Source organism: Thalia democratica, unplaced genomic scaffold (genome assembly GCF_965202585.1).
Source record: "Thalia democratica unplaced genomic scaffold, ktThaDemo2.hap1.1 HAP1_SCAFFOLD_300, whole genome shotgun sequence".
Taxonomy (NCBI): Eukaryota; Metazoa; Chordata; class Thaliacea; order Salpida; family Salpidae; genus Thalia; species Thalia democratica.
In genome coordinates, this window is record NW_028139396.1 from 37,560 (window position 1) to 46,438 (window position 8,879).

General features: G+C 26.9%; 1 pseudogene; it reads right to left on the reverse strand.

Annotated features, from left to right (window-relative positions):
* Positions 1 to 1,332: 1,332 nt before the first annotated feature.
* On the reverse strand, positions 1,333 to 2,194 carry LOC145846166 (protein-S-isoprenylcysteine O-methyltransferase pseudogene; annotated as a pseudogene).
* Between the last annotated feature and the right edge of the window lie 6,685 nt (positions 2,195 to 8,879).

Here is an 8,879-nt window from a genome sequence, read left to right on the forward strand (position 1 = left end):
TTTTCATATAGTAAAACCATTGTTAAGTCTATTAAATAAACTGTTTTTTTATTTATAAGAATTAAAATTTTTGGATTACTTTTTGTTATTTAAGTCATTAAATAAATTCAAGTAAAAATCTATAACATAAGTTCAACTATGTCACAGTTAATATTTAGAATATACTTATTTATAACTATAGGAACAAATTAAACAACATAGTACTTTTATTATTTTTATGATGAAAATTGTTTAACAAAAACATAGTGTTAGAGATTAAAAACAAATATATTTTTTTCTAATGAGATTTTTTGGTATATTTCATATGTTTAAAAAGGATTAGAAAAATTTTAAACTCATACTAAACCATGCAAAAAAATATTTCTCAATACTATAGCCTAACTTTTAAGTTATTTTTCTACAATATAAAAATGAAATACAAACATATTTTCAAATTTTCATGACAAGTATTAATAATCACAGTTTACAAAACAAGAAATATTTAGACACTAAAAGGAAACTAAATTAATTGAAAATATTAGTTTTAGAATAACAAAATTGAACTTGAAGAAAAGAAATGTAATTTAATAGATTGTTTAAAACTAAAATGTACTATTAACAGAATCTATATCACTTAATGTATAAAATTGAAAAACATAATACTCATAATTGTTGTCATATTGATAGAAACAAAGTGCACTAATAACAAAAGCAACACAACAGAAGTATACAACAAAAATAATTAAAGAAATAGAAATCAGACTACAAAATACTATCAGGAATGCTTAGATGATAATTTCAATAAATTTTTTAAAATTCTTGAATATTAATGGTACAAAAAAGCAGAAAAGAAAAATATGCTAATTAAAAATATCTTAGAACTATGAATTATAATAATAATAATATAGTGTACACCACTGATTTATATATTTCATCTTACAAAATACTGCTTTGATTCAAACTTATTTGAGCTTTTAAATCATTTTCTTATCAAATAAAAATATTTGGCATACTAAATGGCTTTTTTATAACAATTAATCTTACATGCAAGCTTGAAATTTTAAATGTAAATTTGTTATGCAAAGCTTAAATGTAAATAAACAATTACAATAGCTAATAATAAAATATCCAAAGAACAATAGGTATATTAAACTAAACTAATTAACTTTTTTTAGTTTTAAAACAACTTTTAATTGAACATTATTTTTTAGTATTCTACCATTGTTAAGCACTAAAAAAAATTATTTTCCCTTTCTAAAATTCTTCAATCAAATTTATTAAAAAAGTTGAATGTTTCTTTATACACAGTTTTCAAAAGTTTTTTAACTTATTTGATTTATTTTAATGACCATTTTTAAAGTATTATTTTTCAGTTTCTCTTCCTAGCAATGTTGAACCCACTACAGAAGGGCACCCCTGAAAAAGGGACTTTTTCCTTGTAACTTGCGTAGTCCTCCCCAAAAAACTTGACCAAATAAAACTCCTCAAACTCAATTCTCTCGCTGAAGAACTTCCAGCTGGCCCCCATGAAACCAATGAAGCATAAAAAGTTGCCCAGCATCAGCTGCGTGGCTACGCTCCATAGAAACCACCCGCCATAGCTGGGGTGCCTGACAACAGAGTAGACCCCAGAAGTTATCAAAATGTGCTCATCACGCTTCATGTGCTGCACAAGATGGGTGAAGCTCTCCCCTGCAGTTACCATGGATACCTTCCTGACGATATCCCCAAACAAACTGAGGGTAAGTCCCAAGTAGATTCTGGTAGGGTTGAGTTGCCACATGGGCAGGAAATACTGGACCACAAAATACTCTGCCACTGACGTTGCCATGGCAATGTTGAACTCTGTGCTATGGTTGAGGATGAAAGAATCCAGGTTAACGGTGGAGGGTTGGAACATTGCGGTTATTAGATATTCCCCCAAATGAAAAGTAGACACAACTGACAGGTGGTAGCCCAGGGCCAGGTATTTGTCAGGATACCAGTTTGACAGGTACCTTCCAAAATGGAATACAATCACAAGAATGTAGACTCTAATTGATACTTGGAAGAGTTGGAGGTTTTTCTTGTGCTTGTAAAGGAGGTATACTTGCAGGAATGCAGTTACAAATGTTGCAAGACTGCCAAGATAGGTGTGAAAAAATCCATGCATGCAAAATGATGTGGCTGCTATTGCGGAAATGATGAATATCCTTGCCTCTTCTATTAAGTTCATTTTAGATATATGTATTTGTGTTCTGTAAAATAATATAGGTATCATAGTAGTATTTTTTATCAAAAAAACACTAAATACTTTCTTTTGGACTCAGGAAAACAAAAGAGGTGTAGAGCAACACAATGGATATGATAGAAAATTTCAAAAAAAATGTTCAACTCCAACAAAATTTTTGTATAAATAGATTTTACCTTGTTTGTTGTTGATGTTGTTTTTAAAATATTTATTTGATTATGTATCTCGCTAATATTTCAGCAAAGATTAATCTTATAACAAACACAATAAGACTTTTAACTATTATTTAAAACAAATAAAAATAAATATAAAAAATATAAAATAAATTTGAGAATGTGTTTTATTTAAATGTTAAAAGATTAATTTTCTTATTAAAACCTACTTTACTGTAAACTGGCATAAATTTTACTCCTTCTGCTTGGCTCAATGTAATTTTTTATAATGTTTTGTGTTCATTAGTGTCCTTTTTATTTTTAAGTATTAGTTTTTAACACAGTACATTAGTTCACTTTTGAACAGCTGAAAAATAGTTTAGTATAGGTTATTAACAAATTAAGTTTATAATACTCACAAATTTATAATTTAAGTACAAACCCAGCAAAACTACAAGTTCAATAGCTGATTCAACCATGAAGTAGTATAAAAATATATTCTAGCACTAACTTAAAACTTTAATTCTTTATTTTTTGATATGTATGCCTTGACTACATGTTTAACTTTTTAGAAATACAAATACATTTGTTACAATAATTCATATTAATATTTAATAATTTATTATTTACAAAAAAAACACAATTTTTTATAAAATAATAAAGGCAGAAAAACTATCCTGAGCTTAAGAAAAATATCAAAAGTAGCCTGATATTTATATTAAAAAAATAGCTTGATTTATCCTTAGTAAGGCCACCCTGAGTTTTTGTAAAAGACTAATTTTAAATTATAAAAAAGTTTGTTTAAAGTTATGAGATTTTGAAAATTTTCAATACATATGTTGAAGTATAAATTTAGTAACTGTAGATAATGATTAAGATGTACACTTTTTTTCATTTAAATAAATTATTAAGGCGATAGGGGGGGTAAACCATGTTTTTACAAGTTGATCTTATTTTATAGAGTTTTTTCTAAGCTTCAAGATGCTTTTTATTGTTTTAAAAAATTAAAACTATTTTTTGAGATATGACTTGTCAAAGTCCGGCCGCATAATAGGTTCCCTATGGGAAGGGAAAACTAAAACAGCGAAAAAATACTACTTAATTTAAAATGTATCTCCTCCTACATTTTTCAAGCAATCTTCTTCAAACTTTCACAGTCTAATCTTTATACAATAACAAAAAAATATTACTTTGAAATTTAAATAATTTTTTGTAAAAATCTTTTTTTTTTGAAAAAAAAACACTTTTTTTTTAATTTTTGTAACATTTTTTTTTTTAAGTTATTGAAATTCTAAAGTAACGTTCTTTCCTTATAGGAACGTTTCCTGAAAATTTGAAGAAGATTGCTTGAAAATGAAAGAGGAGATAGATTTTTAGTGAATTTTAAAATTTCCGAGAAAATTGACCCCAAAAAATTTGGGGTCTATACGTTTATATTGGAAAATGTTTACAAAAAATTAAATATCTCAAAAGTTAAATTATATTTTTGAATTCTATAAAAACTGGCTTGTAGTTTGTACTTCAAACTTCCATGTAAAAGCCAAAGTTAATTTTTGTATAAAAAAAAATGTTAGACCTCCCTATGGCCTTAATTTTTAAATTATGTCAACATCATTAGTTTACAATTAGTTTACACATCTTAAAATGCTTTATTTCAAAATTTTATTGCACAGGTTTGCTCCTATATAAATAGGTTTTTCAAACACTATTTTTCATAAGGCCTCCTTTGAAGAAACTCTTAAAGTTATGACCCATCATTAACTCCAAATATCTATCAAGTTTACCCTGGTAAAGATGAAAACATTAGTAAATTTTTTTTTTTTTTTTTTTTTTTTTTTAAAGGTAGAAAAACATCAGAAGAACCCACTCTCCCCTCTACAACGATAAACGTTTTCTGAAGGTCATGCAAGTGAGTTTCAGCTCATCACGTGTTATTCCACCTACCCTATCTTTTAAATTTACTAAGAAAAAAAAATTACTTTTTAATTAAAAATAAAACTAAATCTGTCTAAAAACAAAAAAAAAACAAAACAAAAATGTTTAACTAACCAAAAATAAAAAACTAATCCTAACCCTTTATTCAAAAAACAAAACCCTTGGTGACACGCCCTTTGGCAAACACTCACAAGGCTAAAATCTCAACATCAAAAACCACAAAGTGTGGGAAAACGATGAAGCTCAAATCTCCAAGTAAGTGTCCACCGGCGCTACAACAAAAAACACATCAACAATCCAATCATGTGATCACTGCCACCAGTGTGAACTCACAATCAGCTGTTGCAAAATCAGATAAACCGATATCTAATTTAAAGTATTTAGTTCTAGAAAAAACAAGCTAGACTAAAGAAAAACTGTAAGTAGGAAAAAAAGTAACTATTTGTATTAAAAAAAAAAAATATATGTATACATTAACACTAAAATCAATAAAATAATAAGTGTTCTACAACTTTTTTTAGTATTAACTTGGTTCAAAACTCAAAAAAAAAAAAAATAAATAAATAAATAAACAAATAAATAAGTAAGTATAATAAATAAAATAGATATTAAATAAATAAACAAACTAAAAAAGAATAAACATTTTGTACTAAATTTAAACTTTTACCTATAATATCTAATAAAAAAAAAATTAAAAAAAATAAAAACAAAATATATATATATAAATAAAAAATTAATAAATGAAATGAACTATCTTAAATTTAACACAATAATAAAATAAAAAAACAAATAAAATATATTAACAATAAACAAAATTTATTTCAATAATTTATAACAATCACTCTTACATTAACAGGACATTCAGAAAATAAAGACCAACACACCACAATCTGATGCCCCAATAACATCAACCAAATTTCAACACAAACAAAAACATACTTGCAGAAGCACCCTAGATCTCCTCCTTGTAGTTATTCAACAAAAATTTTTTATATTTAAATTTAAAACAATCTTTTTTTAAGTTTTTAAAAGTTTCAGGGACACTAGACCAAAACTTCGGACCCAAATACCTAAAGCAGTTTAGGCCAAGTCTTGTTCTAGGTCTTTCAGTTATAAAATTCTTTTTCTTTGAAAATCTTGTATTGTGTGAGTGAACAGAGCTAGCAAGTGTAAATCTATTGTGTTCTACATCAAATCCTGTTATAGTATTACGCATCAACTTACAAATTTGCAATCTATACACATCATTTAATTTTAGTACACCAGTTTTTTTAAACAAAGGGTTTGTTGTAGTCAAGGCAGGCACACGACAAACATACCTAATTACTCTTTTTTGCATACAAACAATTGGTTTTAAGTAACAGTCAGCAGCACCACCCCAAGCAGATATACAATATTGGATGTGCGGATAAAACAAACTATAATACACCATTATCAAAGTACTCGTATCCAAATAATATCTCAATTTTGACAAAACATAACAACTCCTAGACAATTTCGATTTCAGAGAACTCAAATGTTTCTTCCAATTCAGCTTATCATCCAAAACCACACCCAAGTATTTTATACTATCACTCTGTTCAATAAGAAAACCATTAACATTCACACTAAATTCACAACTTTTTGAAGTTTTATTGAAAAGCAAAAATTTTGTTTTTGAATAATTAATAAAAAGTTTATTATCACGCAACCATTTATCAACTTTAACCAGCTCTTTATTAATAACTTCATTTAAATACTCAGGGTCACTATGTTGGTAGCTCAAGCAGGCATCATCAGCAAACAATCTCATATTTATCTCAGTAGAGTAAAAAATATCATTAATATACACAAGAAACAACAAAGGACCCAAACAAGAACCTTGTGGTATTCCAACATTCACAATTTCACGCTCAGACACAACATTATTTATGACAGTTGATTGGCTTCTATCATTTAAATAGTCTTTTAATAAATTTAACATTGTACCTTTTATATTATAATTTTTAAGTTTAGATATTAAAATTTTGTGATTTACCGTGTTAAAAGCTTTAGCCAAATCCAAAAATACAGAGCAATTTAACATTTTTTTTTCACCAGCCTCAATTAACTCATCAACAATCTGATTCACAGCCAGTTCAGTCGTACTATTTTCTCTAAACCCATATTGTTTCTCATGCAGTACCTCATTCAACAAAAAGAATTTTTTCAACCTCTCACACACTAAAAACTCAAAAATTTTTGAAAATGGGGATAAAAGAGAAATAGGTCTGTAGTTATTTTTGTCATTTTTTTTACCAGATTTATAAATTGGGATTACCTCAGCAAATTTGAGCGACTCTGGAAACACACCATACTCAACAAATTTATTATACAATTTAGAAAGATAAGGAGAAATTATTTTTGCACTAAGCTTCACAAAACGTATACTAGGGACATCTGAACGCACACTCTTATTTGGATTCATAGTTTTGATATAATTCATAATCTCACTACCAGAAATTTCATCAAAGACAAAATCATTTTTTACTGAATCAGAAAAATACTCATCATTCTTGACATCAACAACATCTTTTCTCTCATTTAACAAATTGTCAGCAATATTTACAAAATTTTTATTCATTAGATTGCCTACACATTTTGGGTCATTCACAATTTTACCACACTCATCAAGCACACTTTTAACTTTACAACTAGACGTAGATTTAGTGGAAACGATATCATTCACAATTTTCCATAATTTTTTACTGTTTTGTTTATTCTTTTTAACTACTTGTTTATAATAAAGTCTTTTAGAACATTCTATAACTCTGTTTAATATATTTCGATATTTTTTAAAAGAAACAGAAAATTGTTTTGTTTTATCCTTAATAGCAAATTTAAACATTAAGTTTTTAAAGTTAATTGAGATAAGTATACCTTTTGTTATCCACGGTTTAGCTTTTAATTTTTGTTCTTTTTTACTTAATATTTTGACTGGAGCATGATCAAATACCGTCCCACTAAAAATACTCTCAAACTCATCCCAACATTTTTTAACATCTTCACCACCTACAGCACACAGATTCATCTTTTTCAATTTCACACTCAAATCATTCAGAAAAGATTCAACTTCAAACTTACTGAAGTCCTGAAGGGACCTCAGATCACAATATTCATTTTTGAACTTTTTGCATTTAATTTCACAGATAACAGGCATATGATCAGATATATCATAATCCACAACATTGACATTTAGCTTTTCACAGTCAAAACTAGAATAAACATGATCAATCAAAGAACTAGAAGAATAATCAGCAGAATACCTAGTTGGCAAATCAACAAATTGCAAAGCACCAGCACTAGAAATACAATCCAAATAGTCACAAGTACGCTGATCTCCATTAAACAAGTTTATATTTATATCACCACCAATTATATAATATTTATTCTTTTCATTTAATAGGTCTAAAACTTTAAGGAAATTTTCTTTAAAAGTATCAAATGCAGTGGTTGGATGTCTATATACATTACCGACTATAAACGATTTATTATTATCAAGTTTAAGAGAGATCCACAGGTCATCTACATCACACTGTTCAAAAGACACACCTTCTACAACCTCATAAGAGTGACAAGCTCTAACAAAAAATGCAACACCACCAGATTGATTACTATTAGAAAATTTATTTACAAAATCATATCCATACAACTTACCTACAAAAGGTCTCAGATTTGTAAGCCATGTTTCACACACACAAATTACATCAGGCAACCCCTCAACTACATTCAAAAATTCCTCAATTTTATAAATATTTGCATTTAAACTTCTTATATTCATAAAAACAATACTAATACAATTTTTTTTGTTAAATTTCACACTATAAAAATCTAAGTAACTCTCATTGTTTAGTTCAGAAATACTAGGTTTAACAGAATTATAAAAACAATCATTATCAAAGTTATTGACCTTTTGAAAGGGAAAAACAGACTCCTTACATTTATCACAATAAAATTTATATTTACCTTGTTTGTATAGACTTAGTTTCATTTTATTTTCAGAAGCACACTCAACATGACATTTTTGGAAGCATAAAAAACAAGTTAAACAATTTCTTAAGTTTTTACAACACAATTTACATTTAAAACATATAGACATTTTTTGCTCACAGGTTTCACAAAAAAAAGCATAAAAAAACTCACTTTTTTTTGATATAATACTAATATTGATATCAAGCAAAAAAATACTTTTAAATACTATAAAAGTATCTGGAGAGCTGTTGTTTGAAATTATTTATTGAAAAAAACATGGGATATTTATTAAATAAACTAAGTTGGAAAGAAACTGCTGAACTTCGACAAAACGACTAAAACTGTATGATTTAAAAATACTCCACTCTTTTTTCCTGGATTAATTTTTTTTACCAAAGTCAAAATGCATTATACCAATATAAAACAAGGTTACTACTCTTTCAGAAAAAAGACAAGCCTAAAAATATTAATTTAAGTAAAAAATTAAAAACATAATTTTTAATCAGGTTTAAATACCTAAAAATAATAACAAACCAACTTAATAAAAACTTAAATTATAAGAAATAAATCATTAAAAATAGTCTTAGATAAAT